Source organism: Phyllobates terribilis, unplaced genomic scaffold, assembly GCF_046119375.1.
Source record: "Phyllobates terribilis strain yellow unplaced genomic scaffold, ASM4611937v1 Scaffold_4__5_contigs__length_816908805, whole genome shotgun sequence".
Taxonomy (NCBI): domain Eukaryota; kingdom Metazoa; phylum Chordata; class Amphibia; order Anura; family Dendrobatidae; genus Phyllobates; species Phyllobates terribilis.
Window position 1 is genome coordinate 679,735,294 of NW_027362764.1, and position 22,177 is coordinate 679,757,470.

A 22,177-nucleotide genomic window follows, 5' to 3' on the forward strand; every position below is an offset into this window, starting at 1 on the left:
CACCGAGACCATGATGGAAAACTGGAGGTCTTTCCTTAGAGAAAATTTTTTTTTTTTTTTATGGCTGGAATTACTGTTATGATCTGCTACAGAGACTAAGGAAAGAAAGGAGATCTATCCCTACAATAGAACTAAACTAGATCCCTACGATGTAACGGGGAACCTGATCCTGCGATCAGACCCGCTAAAGTCCTCGGCTAGTCTGAACGCAGACCTATAGATGTGAGGGAGGGATCCCTACAAGATCTAGGGACTGGGAAAAGTTGGACACCTCCTAGCAGAAATAGTAGCAGTCAAAGACAAACACACAACAAAAAGGCATAGGGGTCAGAAGACCTAGCAAAACTAACAGAGAACGGCAACAGAGCAACAAGCTAGCTCAACAGTAGTAAATACAAATGAAGTCCAGCAAAGCCAGGAGGGCGGAGCCGGATTAAATAGGCAAAATGGTCATGTGACCAGCAAACTAAAAAAACCTAACAGGAGAGTTGTAACACGCTTGGTGGCGAGCAATCTGGCCGTGACGGGGCAGGCTCCGAAGGGTCCATGCAAAGGCTGTGCCATCCCTACAGGTGTGGTTTGTTTAGCAGTGATTCACCTGCCACATGAGGTGTCTTCAAAAATGTCTCGGCGCAGGGTCTCCTGCAGGCTAAACCCTTCATCGCGGTAATGTGACAGAAAGAGCAAGCTGGACCCGTAACTTGGGGGCGGAGCGAGACGTCCAGGGGTGAATGAAGGAAGAGGGTGAGATGGTTGCCAGTGACTTTGAGCTGCTCTTCAGGGGGGAGGGTCGTGTTGCCTGCAAAGGTCTTCTGCTTGGGGTTAACGGTGGTTGCCTCCAGCCACGCGGGAGACGCTGGTCCTGGTGAAAAGGAGCCTAGTATTAAAAGTAAATAAGCAACAATGCTGGAGGCCCACGGTGATCAGAAGTATGCTGGTATTTTGCAGAGATGAAATAGCGCAAGAGAGAAAGCAAATGAAAAAAAGAAAAGAGAATGAATGTGTGCACTTGTGAAAGGGAATGGAAAAAAGGCATAGAAGAGAGAGCCCCCTGCTGGTGGAAGGAATGAAAAAGCAAAAGCCTAAAGCACCTGGTATTCCCAGGTGGTCTCCCATCCAAGTACTAACCAGGCCTGACCCTGCTTAGCTTCTGAGATCAGATGTGTTCAGGGTGGTGTAGCCGTAGGCAGACACAAGCCTCTCACTTGCTGCTTTTCTGCTTTGAAGTCTGGCTGCCGGCTGCCCTTTCCAGTGCTCAGCAAGACCAGGTCCTTTTGTGCTTTCCCTTCTCTTCAATTTTTTTGCTGGCTTCCTTAAAAGGTCTTGTAGACACAATGTCCCACTCAGAGCCGCTGAGCTCACTGATCGTCTGCAGCGCTGTCAACGGAACGTCAGCTTCACGGCCAATGCCACAGGCTGGAGGCAGAGGCGAGACTCACCGGTAGACCCGGGTAGGATGAGTAGAGCGCGGTTAGTTGCTTTCTTATAGCCTGCAGCCGGGGATTAACTTTTAATGAAAGGGAACAATCCCTTTGACTGTCTGCAGCGCGCCACACCTAGGTAGCGCACTCTCACACACAAGCCAGCATGCACACGTGCTCGCACGTGACAACACCCCCTATCTGCCTCTACAACCTCTCCGTCACATGCGTCAGACTCTCCTGCCTGTTTTATGATTTCAGGACCCTAGCAGGAATCACCCCCCCCTCCCCAATTCCTTCCGCACCTTCCTTGCCTTCCTTGCCCTGAGGTTAGCTCTTTGTCAGCCGTCTGGCTTGGTTACACAAGCTTCTTTGCAGAGAAACATGTTACTTCTGCTGGCCCTCGCTAGGCGACCGGCATCCAAAACCTTCCCTGGGCACCTGCTGAAAGCCTGGCCCCTTCACGGCCCCGGGTGCTTTTAACGCCATCATTTCCACACGGCGAGCTGCGGAGTCAATAAGCACTCCTAGCCGTGGCAAGGACCTCGGTTTCAGGCCTGCGTGAAGGCGGCGGGGTAGTGTACTTAGCTGCCAACTGGCTCAGAGGCCTCGGGGCTTCCATCATCTAAGTTACTTAAGGTCGGTGTCCGGCAAGGCGCCGTTCCATGCTAGCCGAGCTGGGCAGTAGGGCAAAACGTCATCAAAATGGTCTACAGCACCCGGTGTTCCCAGGAGGTCTCCCATCCAAATACTGTCCAAGCCCTGCCCTGCTTTGCTTCCAAGATCAGACAAGATCAGGCGTATCCAAGGTGGTATGGCCAGTAAATGCTGCTTGATCCATCGCCCGGCCAGCCTTTCTCAGGATCGCTTGGTGGCGAGCAATCTGGCCGTGACGGGGCGGGCTCCGAAGGGTCCATGCAAAGGCTGTGCCATCCCTACAGGTGTGGTTTGTTTAGCAGTGATTCACCCGCCGCATCAGGTGTCTTCAAAAATGTCTCGGCGCAGGGTCTCCTGCAGGCTAAACCCTTCATCGCGGTAATGTGACAGAAAGAGCAAGCTGGACCCGTAACATTCGGGCGGAGCGAGACGTCCAGGGGTGAATGAAGGAAGAGGGTGAGATGGTTGCCACTGACATTGAGCTGCTCCTCAGGGGGGAGGGTCGTGTTGCCTGCAAAGGTCTTCTGCTTGGGGTTACCGGTGGTTGCCTCCAGCCACGCGGGAGACGCTGGTCCTGGTGAAATGGAGCCTAGTATTAAAAGTAAAGAAGCAACAATGCTGGAGGCCCACAGTGATCAGAAGGATGCTGGTATTTTGCAGAGATGAAATAGCGCAAGAGAGAAAGCAAATGAAAAAAAGAAAAGAGAATGAATGTGTGCACTTGTGAAAGGGAATGGAAAAAAGGCATAGAAGAGAGTACCCCCTGCTGGTGGAAGGAAAGAAAAAGTAAAAGCCTACAGCACCTGGTATTCCCAGGTGGTCTTCATTCCAAGTACTAACCAGGCCTGACCCTGCTTAGCTTCCAAGATCAGATGAGATCAAGCGTGTTCAGGGTGGTGTGGCCGTAAGCAGAGACAAGCCTCTCACTTGCTGCTTTTCTACTGTAACGTCTGGCTGCCGGCTGCCGGCTGCCCTTTCCAGTGCTCAGCAAGACCAGGTCCTTTTGTGCTTTACCTTCTCTTCAATTTTTTTGCTGGCTTCCTTAAAAGGTCTTGTAGACACAACGCCCCACTCAGAGCCGCTGAGCTCACTGATCAGCTGCAGCGCTGTCGACGGAATATCAGCTTCACAGCCAATGCCACAGGCCGGAGGCAGAGGCGAGACTCACCGGTAGACCCGGGTAGGGTGAGTAGAGCGCGGTTAGTTGCTTTCTTATAGCCTGCAGCCGGGGATTAACTTTTAATGAAAGGGAACAATCCCTTTGACTGTCTGCAGCACGCCACACCTAGGAAGCGCACTCTCACACAACAAGCCAGCATGCACACGTGCTCGCACGTGACAACACCCCCTATCTGCCCCTACAACCTCTCCGTCACCATGCGTCAGACTCTCCTGCCTGTTTTATGATTTCAGGGCCCTAGCAGGAATCACCCCCCCCTCCCCAATTCCTTCCGCACCTTCCTTGCCTTCCTTCCACTGAGGTTAGCTCTTTGGCAGCCGTCTGGCTTGGTTACACAAGCTTCTTTGCAGAGAAACATGTTACTTCTGCTGGCCCTCGCTAGGCAGCCGGCATCCAAAACCTTCCCTGGGCACCTGCTGAAAGCCTGGCCCCTTCACGGCCCCGGGTGCTTTTAACGCCATCATTTCCACACGGCGAGCTGCGGAGTCAATAGGCACTCCTAGCCATGGCAAGGAGCTCGGTGTCAGGCCTGCGTGGTAGCGTACTTACCTGCCAACTGGCTCAGAGGCCTTGGGGCTTCCATCATCTAAGTTACTTAAGGTCGGTGTCCGGCAAGGCGCCGTTCTATGCTAGCCGAGCTGGGCAGTAGGGCAAAACGTCATCAAAATAGTCTACAGCACCTGGTGTTCCCAGGAGGTCTCCCATCCAAGTACTGTCTGAGCCCAGCCATGCTTTGCTTTCCAGATCAGACGAGATAAGGCGTATCCAAGGTGGTATAGCCAGTAGACGCTGCTTGATGCATCGCCCGGCCAGCCTTTCTCAGGATCGCTTGGTGGCGAGCAATCTGGCCGTGACGGGGCGGGCTCCGAAGGGTCCATGCAAAGGCTGTGCCGTCCCTACAGGTGTGGTTTGTTTAGCAGTGATTCACCCGCCGCATCAGGTGTCTTCAAAATGTCTCGGCGCAGGGTCTCCTGCAGGCTAAACCCTTCATCGCGGTAATGTGACAGAAAGTGCAAGCTGGACCCGTAACCTGGGGGCGGAGCGAGACGTCCAGGGGTGAATGAAGGAAGAGGGTGAGATGGTTGCCAATAACTTTGAGCTGCTCTTCAGGGGGGAGGGTCGTGTTGCCTGCAAAGGTCTTCTGCTTGGGGTTACCGGTGGTTGCCTCCAGCCACGCGGGGGACGCCGGTCCTGGTGAAAAGGAGCCTAGTATTAAAAGTAAAGAAGCAACAATGCTGGAGGCCCACGGTGATCAGAAGGATGCTGGTATTTTGCAGAGATTAAATAGCGCAAGAGAGAAAGCAAATGAAAAAAGAAAAGAGAATGAATGTGTGCACTTGTGAAAGGGAATGGAAAAAAGGCATAGAAGAAAGTGCCCCCTGCTGGTGGAAGGAAGGAAAAACCAAATGACTACAGCACCTGGTATTCCCAGGTGGTCTCCCATCCAAGTACTAACCAGGCCCAACCCTGCTTAGCTTCCAAGATCAGATGAGATCAGGTGTGTTTAGGGTGGTTTGGCCGTAGGCTAAAACAAGCCTCTCACTTGCTGCTTTTCTACTTTGAAGTCTGGCTGCCGGCTGCCCTTTCCAGTGCTCAGCAAGACCAGGTCCTTTTGTGCTTTCCCTTCTCTTCAATTTTTTTGCTGGCTTCCTTAAAAGGTCTTGTAGACACAACGCCCCACTCAGAGCCGCTGAGCTCACTGATCGGCTGCAGCGCTGTCGACGGAACGTCAGCTTCACGGCCAATGCCACAGGCTGGGAGCAGAGGCGAGACTCACCGGTAGACCAGGGTAGGGTGAGTAGAGCGCAGTTAGTTGCTTTCTAATAGCCTGCAGGAAGGGATTAACTTTTAATGAAAGGGAACAATCCCTTTGACTGTCTGCAGCGCTCCACACCTAGGAAGCGCACTCTCACACACAAGCCAGCATGCACACATGCTCGCACGTGACAACACCCCCTATCTGCCCCTACAACCTCTCCGTCACCATGCGTCAGACTCTCCTGCCTGTTTTATGATTTCAGGGCCCTAGCAGGAATCACCCCCCCCTCCCCAATTCCTTCCACACCTTCCTTGCCTTCCTTGAACTGAGGTTAGCTCTTTGTCAGCCGTCTGGCTTGGTTACACAAGCTTCTTTGCAGAGAAACATGTTACTTCTGCTGGCCCTCGCTAGGCGGCCGGCATCCAAAGCCTACCCTGGGCACCTGCTGAAAGCCTGGCCCCTTCACGGCACCGGGTTCTTTTAATGCCATCATTTCCACACGGCGAGCTGCGGAGTCAATAAGCACTCCTAGCCATGGCAAGGAGCTCGGTGTCAGGCCTGCGTGAAGGCGGCGGGGTAGCGTACTTAGCTGCCAACTGGCTCAGAGGCCTTGGGGCTTCCATCATCTAAGTTACTTAAGGTCGGTGTCCGGTAAGGCGCCGTTCCATGCTAGCCGAGCTGGGCAGTAAGGCAAAACGTCATCAAAATGGTCTACAGCACCCGTTGTTCCCAGGAGGTATCCCATCCAAGAACTGTCCGAGCCTAGCCATGCTTTGCTTCCGAGATCAGACGAGATCAGGCGTATCCAAGGTGGTATGGCCTGTAGACGCTGCTTAATCCATGACCCGGCCAGCCTTTCTCAGAATCGCTTGGTGGCGACCAATCTGGCCGTAACGGGGCGGGCTCCGAGGGGTCCATGCAAAGGCTGTGCCGTCCCTACAGGTGTGGTTTATTTAGCAGTGATTCACCCGCCGCATCAGGTGTCTTCAAAAATGTCTCGGCGCAGGGTCTCCTGCAGGCTAAACCCTTCATCGCGGTAATGTGACAGAAAGAGCAAGCTGGACCCGTAACTTGGGGGCGGAGCGAGACGTCCAGGGGTGAATGAAGGAAGAGGGTGAGATGGTTGCCAGTGACTTTGAGCTGCTCTTCAGGGGGGAGGGTCGTGTTGCCTGCAAAGGCCTTCTGCTTGGGGTTACCGGTGGTTGCCTCCAGCCACCCGGGAGACTCTGGTCCTGGTGAAAAGGAGCCTAGTATTAAAAGTAAAGAATCAACAATGCTGGAGGCCCACGGTGATCAGAAGGATGCTGGTATTTTGCAGAGATGAAATAGCGCAAGAGAGAAAGCAAATGAAAAAAAGAAAAGAGAATGAATGTGTGCACTTGTGAAAGGGAATGGAAAAAAGGCATAGAAGAGAGTGCCCCCTGCTGGTGGAAGGAAGGAAAAAGCAAAAGCCTACAGCACCTGGCATTCCCAGGCGGTCTCTGTTAAATGTTTAATTATGGAAATTCATTTGGAATGTTAATCGATAATCATTTTTATGAGTTCTATGCCTCAGCCATCGTGTCAAGTTGACATGCGCTATTTGTGTGTGTATTTTTGGTTCACTACCATATGTAGAACAGGTGTCCATACGACTGGCTATAAAAGCCCATGGTACAGAAAGGGGGGGCTCTCTTGCTCTGCCCACCCCACAAGACACAGAATCTTCATGCTGAGAAGCAGATGACAAGTAGGCCTGGACACATGCTGGACAAAGACATGATTTACCAGCCAGGATCCAAGGAAAGATGGGTGAATCTCAACAATTAAGCTAATTATGAACAAATGGACAATTACTTTATAACTAATTATTGTATGTACCTGCTGCAATCTGATTCTTTTTAATGGACAATCCAAGAATAAATAGATAAATTTTTTTATAAGAATATCGTGATAATGATACTTTGAGAAGTCCTCAGTAGAAAAAAATAATACAGGAAGATTATTATTTTACAATGGTGAGCCAGCCAGTCCTGTTTTTTTGTTTTTTAAATTAAGTAAGTGAATTTCTTCCGTGAACAAGGGGGGAGTCCTGACGAGTTGAACAGCTGTTGTTCACGTGTCAGTAAATTCACTAGTTTGTCACGAGAAGCAGAAAGGACCTACAGACTGAGGAAAGACAGGAAGCAGAGGTACTAACAAGGAACAGAATCACACAGGAAAAGAATCAGATGAACTGAAGACAGGACGTGCTGATAAAGAGGAGCCAAGGAATCTTAAGGTAAGCAAAATATGGATATAATTTCTTCTTTTGCTAAACAAAGTAATATTAATTTCAAAGGTAATGTAGGAGATGACATAGAAGTTTTGTGGCTCAGTTTATACAAAGAATGTGAATTGCAGAATTTACAGTTAACTTCTAAATTGGTAAATAGACACAAACAGAAATTGAGAAATATTCTACATTTGGTAGATTTTTTTCATAGTCTTGTGTTAGAGATTTCTAAGCAGGAAAATAGTGTAGAAGTGTCAGACGGTGATACTGATTCTGACTGTAATGTGGAAAATGAACAAGAAGTAAGACACGTGTCTGTAACTGAAGGTGACCCTGGATCTGACCAAGAGACGGACATACAGAAACCTGACATGGGAGGAGACATGACTGACATACGAGAAACCGACATACTAGGTGATGTGGGAGGAGACGTGAGTGACGTAGGAGGAACGGACGTACAAGAGCCACTAAAAATATCAGAGAATTCTGGAATTACCCAGGCTCAACTCCAAATTAAAATGAGGAAAAATTTGCTGAAATTATACAAAATCATGCCAAAATATGATGTCAAAATCCATGCCTGTAGAAATTCAGAGACATTTGAGAGCTTCTCTGATAAGTTTGATTTATCCAATGAGGAGAGGAATCAATTATTTAAAATATGGATTCCTGTGACATTGTCCAGACGTTTACATTTAATGCCCTGTGAAAATGACTCTCCTAATGGATGGGAAAATCATTCGGACAGATTAAGATATTTGATTTATTGTGTCACAAAGGATTTTCCCAACATAAAAGATCTGCAGAAACTAAGGATTGGAAGGAAGGAATGTACATATACATTCATGTCCATATTTGAACGGTTGTACAAAGCTCTCATCAAAAATGGAAAAGTACAACATATGATAACAACTTTTGTACAAAAATTCAAATTCCTAAATTAAGTTTCCCAAGTTATGGCATCACAAAAAATTCATTATTTGAATGTGCGCAGATGCTGGATTTTGTTAGAAAACATGAGAATCGTGAAAAGAAAATAAATCAAACTAAATTTATAAAACCAGGAAAGGTAAAATCTTACCAAAAGCCAATATCAAACTCTCCTAGACTGAGTCATCCCCATAGTGAACTCTATCAAATACGCAGAAGATTTCATATATGTTATAAGCCATATCAGCCAGTGCAAAGATCCATCTCTCCACATAATGAGTTAATTCTCAGTCAGAACTGTGATTCTCTAAAAAGGAAAATGGCTGAAACTGATGGACAGAGACAGGTGAGACGACCAACTCACAGTGACGTCATGGAATGTGGACAGAAGAACAGGCAGTTCTCTGAGGTTTTGAAGGATAGAAAAATGTCTTTCCTAAATAGGGCGTTCCTGGAGATATTTGAGAGAGACAGAAGATTTGGTTTAGGGAGTGGCTAAGGAAAAACTGTAATTATAATGTTGTATCAAAATGTAATACAATGTCTCAATATTTATTTATAATCTCATACAGTAAAATTGTAGTTACATAGTTTCTAATATTTCATATATATATATATATATATATATATATATACACTTGTCTAAGTAGAGATTGCGAATAATTGTATTTATATATACGTTTATAAAATATATATATATATTAATTAATAAATTAGGACTTCATATATATAAATTTAAGTAGCAATATTTTGAATTACATTAGAACCAACCAATATATGTATAAGATATTTAAATAATTCTGTTTCTGTATGAATTTGATATTTAATTTTATTTTCTTATATTTCCTTAGAGTTTTCATTCCAAAGCAAGATTTGATCAAAGAACTCTAAAATGGATTTATTTCTTTATTCACACAGGAAGTGAAAAAATTGCATGATTTTATGTGTATAACATTTTAAAATAATAACAATATATCTAGTTGAACTATAATATATATGTAATACTTATTAATTCTTTTGTGTTGCTAATATTTTCTGTGCATGAAGTGTTCGTGCAAATTAAAGTAGCTTTACAGCATGACGTGTGACAGCTGCGGCCTTTGAACTTTGTGCTAATAGTATAGGATCCCATTCATTCTATTTTCAACTGATGTAACTTAAGACCGGGCAGCCAGTGAAAAAAGAATCTAAGACAAGAGTTTTTTCAAGTGTCTGAAATTCCAGTGACTTACTTTCATATTATATAATATGTACTTGGGGAATATTCAAAGAAATATAAAGATATTCAATTGATATGGCAATGCGCATTAATAAATTGGGATACAACAATTTTGGGTTAAATATATATATATCTAAAACTTCATATGTGGAATGTTTGAGTTGAACAGATCTGTGAATGTCAGAGTGAAGGTGACAGATGAGTAAATCAGCAGCTGCTAAGTGTGATTGATGTGACAGAGGCCTCGTATGTTTGTATGTTTAAAAAAAAAAAAATGTTTCTTTATGTGAAGGTACAAAAATATATTTAATTCTGAGGAAATTATAATACATAATTAGGTATTATCTACATATATATATTTCTATATTTCTTTAATAATTATTATTTCTTGATTTAACTAATAGTGGATAAGGGCAACCACACATCAAAATGGTTTACAAAGCAAATTTATATTTAGAATAATTTTCCACATGATAATATTCTTGAATAACTATAATATTATTTTTAATGGTTACCTAAATAGGTACACACCTCTCTTTAGTCAAATCTATGCTACTCATCGATATGAAATTTATGCTCAATATTTCTAGAAGAATAATTATTTTTAATTGGGTTCTGATATATACATAAATTTTATAAAATAATATTTTTGGTATTAAGGGGGAAAATGTGTTTTTGATCCTGATTACATATTCACTTTTGATTAATACTTATTTTCCACACATTTTAATAAAGAAGAAATAATAATAAGGTACTATGGTATAATTAAGAAGGGTATTACATGCAAAGTTGCATAATTTAATATTTTTTGGTGGTACAAGGTTATGACAAATATGAAATCATCCAGATAATGGAGATATAAGGGTATTTTTTATGGAGAATATAATTACTCTGCATTTGTCATTAAAATTTAAAGGCCTTATTTTTATTTTTATTCTTATTTTTACTCTTAATTTTATTTTTCATTTTTAAAATTTTATTCTTACTTTATACTTCTTATTTTTCTATTTTTTCATTTTTTAATTCTCATTTGATTTTATTTCAGTTCAATTTCTCAATTGAGAAAACACATTAATATTTAATAAAGTAATGTCTAATACAAGAGTATTGCTTCATTAAATATATATTGCTAAGGAAAAAAATGTTTACATTTTCTGAGCAAACACAACAATTCATTCATTCATTTATTCATTCATTCATTCATTCATTCATACATTCATGTATTTATTCATTTTGGTTCAGGAGTATACATTCTTTGATATTATTGGTTTAATAAAGATATAAAAACTTGTTTTTTCAAAATACACTGACACCTATGGGTTGGAAAAGGTAATTACACCTATGACATAAAAATGTTCTATCATATGGAGAACTTGATTGATAATGAATTATTATCTATTATTGTTTATTATTCCAAACATAATTTATTTTAATATTTTGATAATAATTAGATGGATTTTACTGATTGCTATGGTACGCTGTGATATTATAGGTTAGGAAAAACTGCCAGATTTGGTATCAGATTAGGGAATGAAGACTTCAATCAAGACATCGCAATTATGAATTCTATCTTAATAAAGACTTTTAATTTTTATAAATCAAAGAGATTCTCAAAAGTTACAAGAAGAAGCAACTGATATCCGGACGTCTCAGAAGGTAACAGGTGTGAATGCTGAGTGTTATAATAGACTGTGTCCATTACATACAATACAATTCACACCACTGATCACCAGGATGGCAGAGGACGATGATCCTATATGTACTGTGTTGTGTTCAAGTTTCATCACGTTCCAGTGGTTTCTTATCACCTGCAACGCTTCAATGAAAGCTGGTGAACAGGTAATACCTGGCATATGTGTCCTGTATATAAAGGACTGAGTACTGTTTATGGTGCTATATAAAGCAGGAAAGTGTCAAGTTAACCCTTGCTTTACTGACCAAAGATGTCACATCTGTTCCAAAAGTGACACGAGACCAGTGCGGACACACGGAAGATTCCAAAGACGATCCAACGTAAGTCCAGGTGACACTGCACAGATATTAAAGCTACATTTCATCCATGGACTTTGTTTTCTTATCAACTGACACACATGATCTTTCTAATAAAGAGTACAGTTTATGGACTGAACAATAATGAACACAATTATGGACTGTACAATATCTACATGCTGTAATTTATTTCAAAGGAGTTTTCATCTAAAGACTGTGTTATAAAAGAACCAAGAAGAAGACGAGACGACGACCCGATGACATCAGATGATGACGATTGAACCCGCGATTGCTTCAATTTAGATATAGGGAAGTATAATTATACATATTAAATGAATATTAGTCGCGGCTTACCATAACATGAATTCACATCATTATATAACAATAATCCGATATTGATACTATTATTACTATTATTATTATTATGGAAGTTTAATGATATTGCCAAGGAAGAAGGAAAGAAAAAATGATTGATGAATGTATCTTCTTTTGAGAAATTTCAGTTAAAGTCCTTTTATTCTCAGAAAAGGGGGAAATGTTAAATGGTTAATTATGGAAATTCATTTGGAATGTTAATCGATAATCATTTTTCTGAGTTCTATGCCTCAGCCATCGTGTCTAGTTGACATGCACTATTTGTGTGTGTATTTTTGGTTCACTACGATATGTAGAACAGGTGTCCATACGACTGGCTATAAAAGCCCATGGTACAGAAAGGGGGGGCTCTCTTGCTCTGCCCACCCCACAAGACACAGAATCTTCATGCTGAGAAGCAGATGACATGTAGGCCTGGACACATGCTGGACAAAGACATGATTTACCAGCCAGGATCCAAGGAAAGATGGGTGAATCTCAACAATTAAGCTAATTATGGACAAATGGACAATTACTTTATAACTAATTATTGTATGTACCTGCTGCAATCTGATTCTTTTTAATGGACAATCCAAGAATAAATAGATACATTTTTTTATAAGAATATCATGATATTTATACTTTGAGAAGTCCTCAGTAGAAAAAAATAATACAGGAAGAGTATTATTTCACAGTCTCCCATCCAAGTACTAACCAGGCCTGACCATGCTTAGCTTCTGAGATCAGATGAGATCGGGCGTGTTCAGGGTGGTGTGGCCATAGGCAGAGACAAGCCTCTCACTTGCTGCTTTTCTACTTTGATGTCTGGCTGCCGGCTGCCCTTTCCAGTGCTCAGCAAGACCAGGTCCTTTTGTGCTTTCCCTTCTCTTCAATTTTTTTGCTGGCTTCCTTAAAAGGTCTTGTAGACACAACGCCCCACTCAGAGCCGCTGAGCTCACTGATCGGCTGCAGCGCTGTCGACGGAACGTCAGCTTCACGGCCAATGCCACAGGCCGGGAGCAGAGGCGAGACTCACCGGTAGACCCGGGTAGGGTGAGTAGAGCGCGGTTAGTTGCTTTCTAATAGCCTGCAGCCGGGGATTAACTTTTAATAAAAGGGAACAATCCCTTTGACTGTCTGCAGCGCGCCACACCTAGGAAGTGCACTCTCACACACAAGCCAGCATGCACACGTGCTCGCACGTGACAACACACCCTATCTGCCCCTACAACCTCTCCGTCACCATGCGTCAGACTCTCCTGCCTGTTTTATGATTTCAGGGCCCTAGCAGGGATCACCCCCCCCTCCCCAATTCCTTTCGCACCTTCCTTGCCTTCCTTGCACTGAGGTTAGCTCTTTGTCAGCCGTCTGGCTTGGTTACACAAGCTTCTTTGCAGAGAAACATGTTACTTCTGCTGGCCCTCGCTAGGCGGCCGGCATCCAAAACCTTCCCTGGGCACCTGCTGAAAGCCTGGCCCCTTCACGGCCCCGAGTGCTTTTAACGCCATCATTTCCACACGACGAGCTGCGGAGTCAATAAGCACTCCTAGCCGTGGTAAGGAGCTCGGTGTCAGGCCTGCGTGAAGGTGGCGGGGTAGCGTACTTAGCTGCCAACTGGCTCAGAGGCCTTGGGGCTTCCATCATCTAAGTTACTTAAGGTCAGTGTCCGGCAAGGCGCCGTTCCATGCTAGCCGAGCTGGGCAGTAGGTAAAAACGTCATCAAAATGGTCTACAGCAACAAGAGTTCCCACGAGGTCTCCCATCCAAGTACTGTCCGTGCCCAGCCCTGCTTTGCTTCCGAGATCAGTCAAGATCAGGCGTATCCAAGGTGGTATGGCCAGTAGACGCTGCTCAATCCATCGCCCGGCCAGCCTTTCTCAGGATCGCTTGGTGGCGAGCAATCTGGCCGTGACGGGGCGGGCTCCGAAGGGTCCATGCAAAGGCTGTGCCGTCCCTACAGGTGTGGTTTGTTTAGCAGTGATTCACCCGCCGCATCAGGTGTCTTCAAAAATGTCTCGGCGCAGGGTCTCCTGCAGGCTAAACCCTTCATCGCGGTAATGTGACAGAAAGAGCCAGCTGGACCCGTAACTTGGGGGCGGAGCGAGACGTCCAGGGGTGAATGAAGGAAGAGGGTGAGATGGCTGCCAGTGACTTTGAGCTGCTCTTCAGGGGGGAGGGTCGTGCTGCCTGCAAAGGTCTTCTGCTTGGGGTTACCGGTGGTTGCCTCAAGCCACGCGGGAGACGCTGGTCCTGGTGAAAAGGAGCCTAGTATTAAAAGTAAAGAAGCAACAGTGCTGGAGGCCCACGGTGATCAGAAGGATGCTGGTATTTTGCAGAGATGAAATAGCGCAAGAGAGAAAGCAAATGAAAAAAAGAAAAGAGAATGAATGTGTGCACTTGTGAAAGGGAACGAAAAAAAGGCATAGAAGAGAGTGCCCCCTGCTGGTGGAAGGAAGAAAAAAGCAAAAGCCTACAGCACCTGGTATTCCCAAGTGGTCTCCCATCCAAGTACTAACCAGGCCCAACCCTGCTTAACTTTTGAGATCAGACGAGATTGGGCGTGTTCAGGGTGGTGTGGCCGAAGGCAGAGGATAGCCTCTCACTTGCTGCTTTTCTACTTTGACGTCTGGCTGCCGGCTGCCCTTTCCAGTGCTCAGCAAGACCAGGTCCTTTTGTGCTTTCCCTTCTCTTCAATTTTCTTGCTGGCTTCCTTAAAAGGTCTTGTAGACACAACGCCCCACTCAGAGCCGCTGAGCTCACTGATCGGCTGCAGCGCTGTCGACGGAACGTCAGCTTCACGGCCAAGGCCACAGTCCGGGAGCAGAGGCGAGACTCACCGGTAGACCCGGGTATGGTGAGTAGAGCTCGGTTAGTTGCTTTCTAATAGGCTGCAGCCGGGGATTAACTTTTAATGAAAGGGAACAATCCCTTTGACTGTCTGCAGCGCGCCACACCTAGGAAGCGCACTCTCACACACAAGCCAGCATGCACACGTGCTCGCACATGACAACACCCCCTATCTGCCCCTACAACCTCTCCGTCACCATGCATCAGACTCTCCTGCCTGTTTTATGATTTCAGGGCCCTATCAGGAATCACCCCCCCCTCCCCAATTCCTTCCTTGCCCTGAGGTTAGCTCTTTGTCAGCCGTCTGGCTTGGTTTCACAAGCTTCTTTGCAGAGAAACATGTTACTTCTGCTGGCCCTCGCTAGGCGGCCTGCATCCAAATCCTTCCCTGGGCACCTGCTGAATGCCTGGCCCCTTCACGGCCCCGGGTGCTTTTAACGCCATCATTTCCACACGGTGAGCTGCGGAGTCAATTAGCACTCCTAGCCGTGGCAAGGAGCTCGGTGTCAAGCCTGCGTGAAGGCGGCGGGGTAGCGTACTTAGCTGCCAACTGGCTCAGAGGCCTTGGGGCTTCCATCATCTAAGTTACTTAAGGTCGGTGTCCGGCAAGGCGCCGTTCCATGCTAGCCGAGCTGGGCAGTAGGGCAAAACGTCATCAAAATAGTCTACAGCACCCGGTGTTCCCAGGAGGTCTCCCATCCAAGTACTGTCCGAGCCCAGCCCTGCTTTGCTTCCGAGATCAAACGAGATCGAGCGTATCCAAGGTGGTATGGCCAGCAGACGCTGCTTGATCCATCGCCCGGCCAGCCTTTATCAGGTTCGCTTGGTGGCGAGCAATCTGGCCGTGACGGGGCGGGCTCCGAAGGGTCCATGCAAAGGCTGTGCCGTCCCTACAGGTGTGGTTTGTTTAGCAGTGATTCACCCGCCGCATCAGGTGTCTTCAAAAATGGCTCGGCGTAGGGTCTCCTTCAGGCTAAACCCTTCATCGCGGTAATGTGACAGAAAGAACAAGCTGGACCCGAAACTTGGGGGCGGAGCGAGACGTTCAGGGGTGAATGAAGGAAGAGGGTGAGATGGTTGCCAGTGACTTTGAGCTGCTCTTCAGGGGGGAGGGTCGTGTTGCCTGCAAAGGTCTTCTGCTTGGGGTTACCGGTGGTTGCCTCCAGCCACGCGGGAGACGCTGGTCCTAGTATTAAAAGTAAAGAAGCAACAATACTGGAGGCCCACGGTGATCAGAAGGATGCTGGTATTTTGCAGAGATGAAATAGCGCAAGAAAGAAAGCAAATGAAAAAAAGAAAGAGAATGAATGTGTGCACTTGCGAAAGGGAATGGAAAAAAGGCATAGAAGAGAATGCCCCCTGCTGGTGGAAGGAAGGAAAAAGCAAAAGCCTACAGCACCTGGTATTCCCAGGCAGTCTCCTATCCAAGTACTAACCAGGCCCGACCCTGCTAAGCTTCCGAGATCAGGCGTGCTCAGGGTGGTGTGGCCGTAGGCAGAGACAAGCCTCTCACTTGCTGCTTTTCTACTTTGATGTCTGGCTGCCGGCTGCCGGTTGCCCTTTCCAGTGCTCAGCAAGACCAGGTCCTTTTGTGCTTTCCCTTCTCTTCAATTTTTTTGCTGGCTTCCTTAAAAGGTCTTGTAGACACAATGCCCCACTCAGAGCCGCTGAGCTCACTGATCGGCTGCAGCGCTGTCGACGGAACGTCAGCTTCACGGCCAATGCCACAGGCCGGGAGCAGAGGCGCGACTCACCGGTAGACCCGGGTAGGGTGAGTAGAGCGCGGTTAGTTGCTTTCTAATAGCCTGCAGCCGGGGATTAACTTTTAATGAAAGGGAACAATCCCTTTGACTGTCTGCAGCGCGCCACACCTAGGAAGCGCACTCTCACACCCAAGCCAGCATGCACACGTGCTCGCACGTGACAACACCCCCTATCTGCCCCTACAACCTCTCCGTCACCATGCGTCAGACTCTCCTGCCTGTTTTATGATTTCAGGGCCCTAGCAGGAATCACCCCCCCCCACCCCAATTCCTTCCTTGCCTTCATAGAATCATAGAATCATAGAATGGTAGAGTTGGAAGGGACCTCCTGGGTCATCTGGTCCAACCCCCTGCTCAAAGCAGGATTCACTAGATCATCTCAGACAGATGTCTGTCCAGCCTCTGTTTGAAGACGTCCATTGAAGGGGAATTCACCACCTCTCGTGGCAGCCTGTTCCACTCATTAATCACCCTAACTGTCAAAAAGTTTTTTCTAATATCTAATCTGTGTCTCCTCCCATTTAGTTTCATCCCATTGCTTCTAGTCTTTCCTTGTGCAAATGAGAATAAAGATGATCCTTCTACAATGTGACAGCCCTTGACATATTTGTAGACAGCTATTAAGTCTCCTCTCAGTCTTCTTTTTTGCAAGCTAAACATTCCCAAATCCTGCAACCGTTCCTCATAGGACATGGTTTGCAGACCAGTCACCATTCTGGTCGCTCTTCTCTGAACTTGCTCCAGTTTGTCTATGTCTTTTTTAAAATGTGGTGCCCAAAACTGTACACAGTATTCCAGATGAGGTCTGACCAAAGAGGAGTAAAGACCGATAATGACTTCACGTGACCTAGACTGTATGCTTCTGTTAATACATCCCAGAATTGTATTTGCCTTTTTTGCTGCTGCATCACACTGTTGACTCATGTTCAGTCTATGATCTATTAGTATACCTAAGTCTTTTTCACATGTACTGTTGCTTAGCTCTATTCCTCCCATTCTGTATATGCTTTTTTCATTTTTATTGCCCAGATGTAGTACTTTGCATTTTTCCCTGTTAAAAAACATTCTGTTGGTTGCTGCCCACTGCTCCAGTTTATTTAGGTCTTTTTGAATCCTCTCTCTCTCTTCTCTAGTATTAGCTATCCCTCTTAGCTTTGTGTCATCAGCAAATTTAATCAGTTTACCCTCAATTCCTTCATCTAAATCATTGATAAAGATGTTGAACAATACAGGTCCCTGGACGGAGCCCTGTGGTACCCCACTTGAGACATTCATCCAGCTGGATGTGAAGCCATTTACAACCACCCTTTGAGTCCGATCACTAAGCCAGTTATGAATCCACCTAACAGTTGCCTGGTCCATTGCATACTTGGTCATTTTTTCAATAAGGATGGTGTGAGATACTTTGTCAAATGCTTTGCTGAAGTCAAGATATGCTATATCTACAGCATTTCCCTGATCCACCCAGTCAGTGATTCTGTCATAGAAGGAAATTAAGTTAGTCTGACATGACTTGTTAGTTACAAACCCATGCTGACTCTGGTTAATCACTTCATTCTTATCCATGTACTTACATACATGTTGTTTAATAATTTGTTCAAAGATCTTTCCTGGTATAGAAGTCAGACTCACTGGCCTATAGTTCCCTGGGTCCACCTTCTTCCCCTTTTTGAAGATAGGAACAACATTTGCTCTTCTCCAGTCTTCTGGGACTTCTCCTGTTCTCCAAGAATTTTCAAAGATTATGGAGAGTGGTTCTAAATTTTCTTCTACGATCTCCTTCAGTACTCTGGGGTGTAATTCATCTGGACCTGGAGACTTGAACTCATTTATGTTAGCTAAATATTCCCTCACAATCTTTCTGTTTACAGATAACTTGGATTCCTCTATTCCTTTAAAAGGACAGTGAAGATCAGTTGATGTTACATTTTCTTTCTGAGAGAAAACAGATGCAAAATAGGAATTAAAAAGTTCGGCCTTCTCAACATCCTCTCTTACCATTTCTCCATTTTCATCCTGTAAAAATCCTATAGCATCTTTGACTTTTCTTTTACTTTTGACATACCCCCAAAATCCTTTTTTATTGCTTTTGACATCTCTTGCAAGCCTTAATTCATTGTCAGCTTTAGCTAACCTGATACGTGCCCTACAGGATCTGCAGACTGCATTATAATCTTCTTTAGATATGCCTCCCTCTTTCCATTTAATAAACATTTCTTTCTTTCTTTTTAGCATGTGTTTAAGTTCTGTGTTCATCCATCCTGGTTTCCTTAAATGCTTCCCATTCTTCTTACCTTTCGGGATTGTTAACGATTGTGCTTTGAGAATCTCATTTTTAAAAATTTCCCATCCTTCCTGGACATTTTTGTCCTTAAGGACATCCAGCCATTGGATCCTTCCTATTCTCTTTCTGAGTCTCTTAAAATCTGCCTTTCTAAAATCTAACGTTGAAGTTTGAGTCTTCACATGTCTTCCTCCTCTAGTTATCCAAAATTCTATAATAGCATGATCGCTGCCTCCTAGGGTCCCAGCCACCTTTACCTCCTCAACCATTTCCTCCCTGTTTATAAGGATTAGATCCAAAGTAGCAGATCCTCTTGTTTTCTCCCCTACCTTTTGGAAGATAAAGTTGTCAGCAAGAGAGGATAAGGATAACCTTCCTTGCACTGAGGTTAGCTCTTTGTCAGCCGTCTGGCTTGGTTACACAAGCTTCTTTGCAGAGAAACATGTTACTTCTGCTGGCCCTCGCTAGGCGGCCGGCATCCAAAACCTTCCCTGGGCACCTGCTGAAAGCCTGGCCCCTTCACGGCCCCGGGTGCTTTTAACGCCATCATTTCCACACGGCGAGCTGCGGAGTCAATAAGCACTCCTAGCCGTGGCAAGGAGCTCGGTGTCAGGCCTGCGTGAAGGCGACGGGGTAGCGTACTTAGCTGCCAACTGGCTCAGAGGCCTTGGGGCTTCCATCATCTAAGTCAGGGTTCCCCAATTCCAGTCCTCAAGGCCCACCAACAGGTCATGTTTTCAGGATTTCCTTAGTATTACACAGGTGATAATTGCATCACCTGTGCAATACTAAGGAATTCCTGAAAACATGACTTGTTGGTGGGCCTTGAGGACTGGAGTTGGGGAACCCTGATCTAAGTTACTTAAGGTCGGTGTCCGGCAAGGCGCCGTTCCATGCTAGCCGAGCTGGGCATGAGGGCAAAACGTCATCAAAATGGTCTACAGCACCCGGTGTTCCCAGGAGGTCTCCCATCCAAGTACTGTCTGAGCCCAGCCCTGCTTTGCTTCCGAGATCAGACGAGATCGGGCGTATCCAAGGTGGTATGGCCAGTAGACGCTGCTCGATCCATCGCCCGGCCAGCCTTTCTCAGGATCGCTTGGTGGCGAGCAATCTGGCCGTGACGGGGCGGGCTCCGAAGGGTCCATGCAAAGGCTGTGCCGTCCCTACAGGTGTGGTTTGTTTAGCAGTGATTCACCCGCCGCATCAGGTGTCTTCAAAAATGTCTCGGCGCAGGGTCTCCTGCAGGCTAAACCCTTCATCGCGGTAATGTGACAGAAAGAGCAAGCTGGACCCGTAACTTGGGGGCGGAGCGAGACGTCCAGGGGTGAATGAAGGAAGAGGGTGAGATGGTTGCCAGTGACTTTGAGCTGCTCTTCAGGGTGGAGGGTCGTGTTGCCTGTAAAGTCTTCTGATTGGGGTTACCGGTAGTTGCCTCCAGCCACGCGGGAGACGCTGGTCCTAGTATTAAAATTAAAGAATCAACAATGCTGGAGGCCCACGGTGATCAGAAGGATGTTGGTATTTTGCAGAGATGAAATAGCGCAAGAGAGAAAGCAAATGAAAAAAAGAAAAGAGAATGAATGTGTGCACTTGTGAAAGGGAATGGAAAAAAGGCAAAGAAGAGAGTGCCCCCTGCTGGTGGAAGGAAGGAAAAAGCAAAAGCCTACAGCACCTGGTATTCCCAGGTGGTCTCCCATCCAAGTACTAACCAGGCCCAGCCCTGCTTAGCTTCTGAGATCAGACGAGATCGGGCATGTTCAGGGTGGTGTGGCCGTAGCCTGAAATAGGCTTCTCACTTGCTGCTTTTCTACTTTGACGTCTGGCTGCCGGCTGCCCTTTCCAGTGCTCAGCAAGACCAGGTCCTTTTGTGCTTTCCCTTCTCTTCAATTTTTTTGCTGGCTTCCTTAAAAGGTCTTGTAGACACAATGCCCCACTCAGAGCCGCTGAGCTCACTGATCGGCTGCAGCGCTGTCGACGGAACGTCAGCTTCACGGCCAATGCCACAGGCCGGGAGCAGAGGCGAGACTCACCGGTAGACCCGGGTAGGGTGAGTAGAGCGCGGTTAGTTGCTTTCTAATAGCCTGCAGCCGGGGATTAACTTTTAATGAAAGGGAACAATCCCTTTGTCTGTCTGCAGCACGCCACACCTAGGAAGCGCACTCTCACACACAAGCCAGCATACACACGTGCTGGCACGTGACAACACCCCCTATCTGCCCCTACAACCTCTCCGTCACCATGCGTCAGACTCTCCTGCCTTTTTTATGATTTCAGGGCCCTAGCAGGAATCACCCCCCCCCCCTTCCCCAATTCCTTCCGCACCTTCCTTGCCTTCCTTGCACTGAGGTTAGCTCTTTGTCAGCCGTCTGGCTTGTTTACACAAGCTTCTTTGCAGAGAAACATGTTACTTCTGCTGGCCCTCGCTAGACGGCCGGCATCCAAAACCTTCCCTGGGCACCTGCTGAAAGCCTGGCCCCTTCACGGCCCCGGGTGCTTTTAACGCCATCATTTCCTCACGGTGAGCTGCGGAGTCAACAAGCACTCCTAGCCGTGGCAAGGAGCTCGGTGTCAGGCCTGCGTGAAGGGCGGCGGGGTAGCGTACTTAGCTGCCAACTGTCCCAGAGGCCTTGGGGCTTCCATCATGTAAGTTACTTAAGGTCGGTGCCCGGTAAGGCGTCGTTCCATGCTAGCCGAGCTGGGCAGTAGGGCAAAACGTCATCAAAATGGTCTACAGCACCTGGTGTTCCCAGGAGGTATCCCATCCAAGTACTGTCCGAGCCCAGCCCTGCTTTGATTCCGAGATCAGACGAGATCAGGCGTATCCAAGGTGGTATGGCCAGTAGATGCTGCTCGATCCATCGCCCGGCCAACCTTTCTCAGGATCGCTTGGTGGCGAGCAATCTGGCCGTGATGGGGCAGGCTCCGAAGGGTCCATGCAAAGGCTGTGCCGTCGATACAGGTGTGGTTTGTTTAGCAGTGATTCACCCGCCGCATCAGGTGTCTTCAAAAATGTCTCGGCGCAGGGTCTCCTGCAGGCTAAACCCTTCATCGCGGTAATGTGACAGAAAGAGCAAGCTGGACCCGTAACTTGGGGGCGGAGCGAGACGTCCAGGGGTGAATGAAGGAAGAGGGTGAGATGGTTGCCAGTGACTTTGAGCTGCTCTTCAGGGGGGAGGGTCGTGTTGCCTGCAAAGGTCTTCTGCTTGGAGTTACCGGTGGTTGCCTCCAGCCACGCGGGAGACGCTGGTCCTGGTGAAAAGGAGCCTAGTATTAAAAGTAAAGAAGCAACAATGCTGGAGGCCCACGGTGATCAGAAGGATGCTGGTATTTTGCAGAGATGAAATAGCGCAAGAGAGAAAGCAAATGAAAAAAAGAAAAGAGAATGAATGTGTGCACTTGTGAAAGGGAATGGAAAAAAGGCATAGAAGAGAGTGCCCCCTGCTGGTGGAAGGAAGGAAAAAGCAAAAGCCTACAGCACCTGGTATTCCCAGGCGGTCTCTGTTAAATGGTTAATTATGGA

At 46.4% G+C, this 22,177-nt stretch overlaps 3 non-coding genes and 10 pseudogenes across 3 annotated transcripts; all 13 read right to left on the reverse strand.

The window, feature by feature from the left end:
• Nucleotides 1-1,079: 1,079 nt before the first annotated feature.
• On the reverse strand, nt 1,080-1,188 carry LOC141269382 (5S ribosomal RNA; annotated as a pseudogene).
• A 940-nt stretch (nt 1,189-2,128) lies between these two features.
• On the reverse strand, nt 2,129-2,248 carry LOC141269588 (5S ribosomal RNA; annotated as a pseudogene).
• A 621-nt stretch (nt 2,249-2,869) lies between these two features.
• LOC141268566 (5S ribosomal RNA) lies at nt 2,870-2,988 on the reverse strand (annotated as a pseudogene).
• Nucleotides 2,989-3,926: 938 nt separating this feature from the next.
• On the reverse strand, nt 3,927-4,046 carry LOC141269454 (5S ribosomal RNA; annotated as a pseudogene).
• Nucleotides 4,047-4,665: 619 nt separating this feature from the next.
• Nucleotides 4,666-4,784, reverse strand: LOC141266252 (5S ribosomal RNA). The gene has a single exon (XR_012320304.1). It is a non-coding gene; the product is annotated as a 5S ribosomal RNA (ribosomal RNA).
• A 941-nt stretch (nt 4,785-5,725) lies between these two features.
• LOC141269537 (5S ribosomal RNA) lies at nt 5,726-5,845 on the reverse strand (annotated as a pseudogene).
• A 7,644-nt stretch (nt 5,846-13,489) lies between these two features.
• LOC141268865 (5S ribosomal RNA) lies at nt 13,490-13,609 on the reverse strand (annotated as a pseudogene).
• Nucleotides 13,610-14,230: 621 nt separating this feature from the next.
• LOC141266856 (5S ribosomal RNA) lies at nt 14,231-14,349 on the reverse strand. The gene has a single exon (XR_012320877.1). It is a non-coding gene; the product is annotated as a 5S ribosomal RNA (ribosomal RNA).
• A 923-nt stretch (nt 14,350-15,272) lies between these two features.
• LOC141267564 (5S ribosomal RNA) lies at nt 15,273-15,392 on the reverse strand (annotated as a pseudogene).
• A 605-nt stretch (nt 15,393-15,997) lies between these two features.
• LOC141269099 (5S ribosomal RNA) lies at nt 15,998-16,106 on the reverse strand (annotated as a pseudogene).
• Nucleotides 16,107-19,592: 3,486 nt separating this feature from the next.
• Nucleotides 19,593-19,712, reverse strand: LOC141267330 (5S ribosomal RNA; annotated as a pseudogene).
• Nucleotides 19,713-20,317: 605 nt separating this feature from the next.
• On the reverse strand, nt 20,318-20,436 carry LOC141266393 (5S ribosomal RNA). Its single transcript, XR_012320431.1, has one exon. It is a non-coding gene; the product is annotated as a 5S ribosomal RNA (ribosomal RNA).
• A 946-nt stretch (nt 20,437-21,382) lies between these two features.
• Nucleotides 21,383-21,502, reverse strand: LOC141268590 (5S ribosomal RNA; annotated as a pseudogene).
• Between the last annotated feature and the right edge of the window lie 675 nt (nt 21,503-22,177).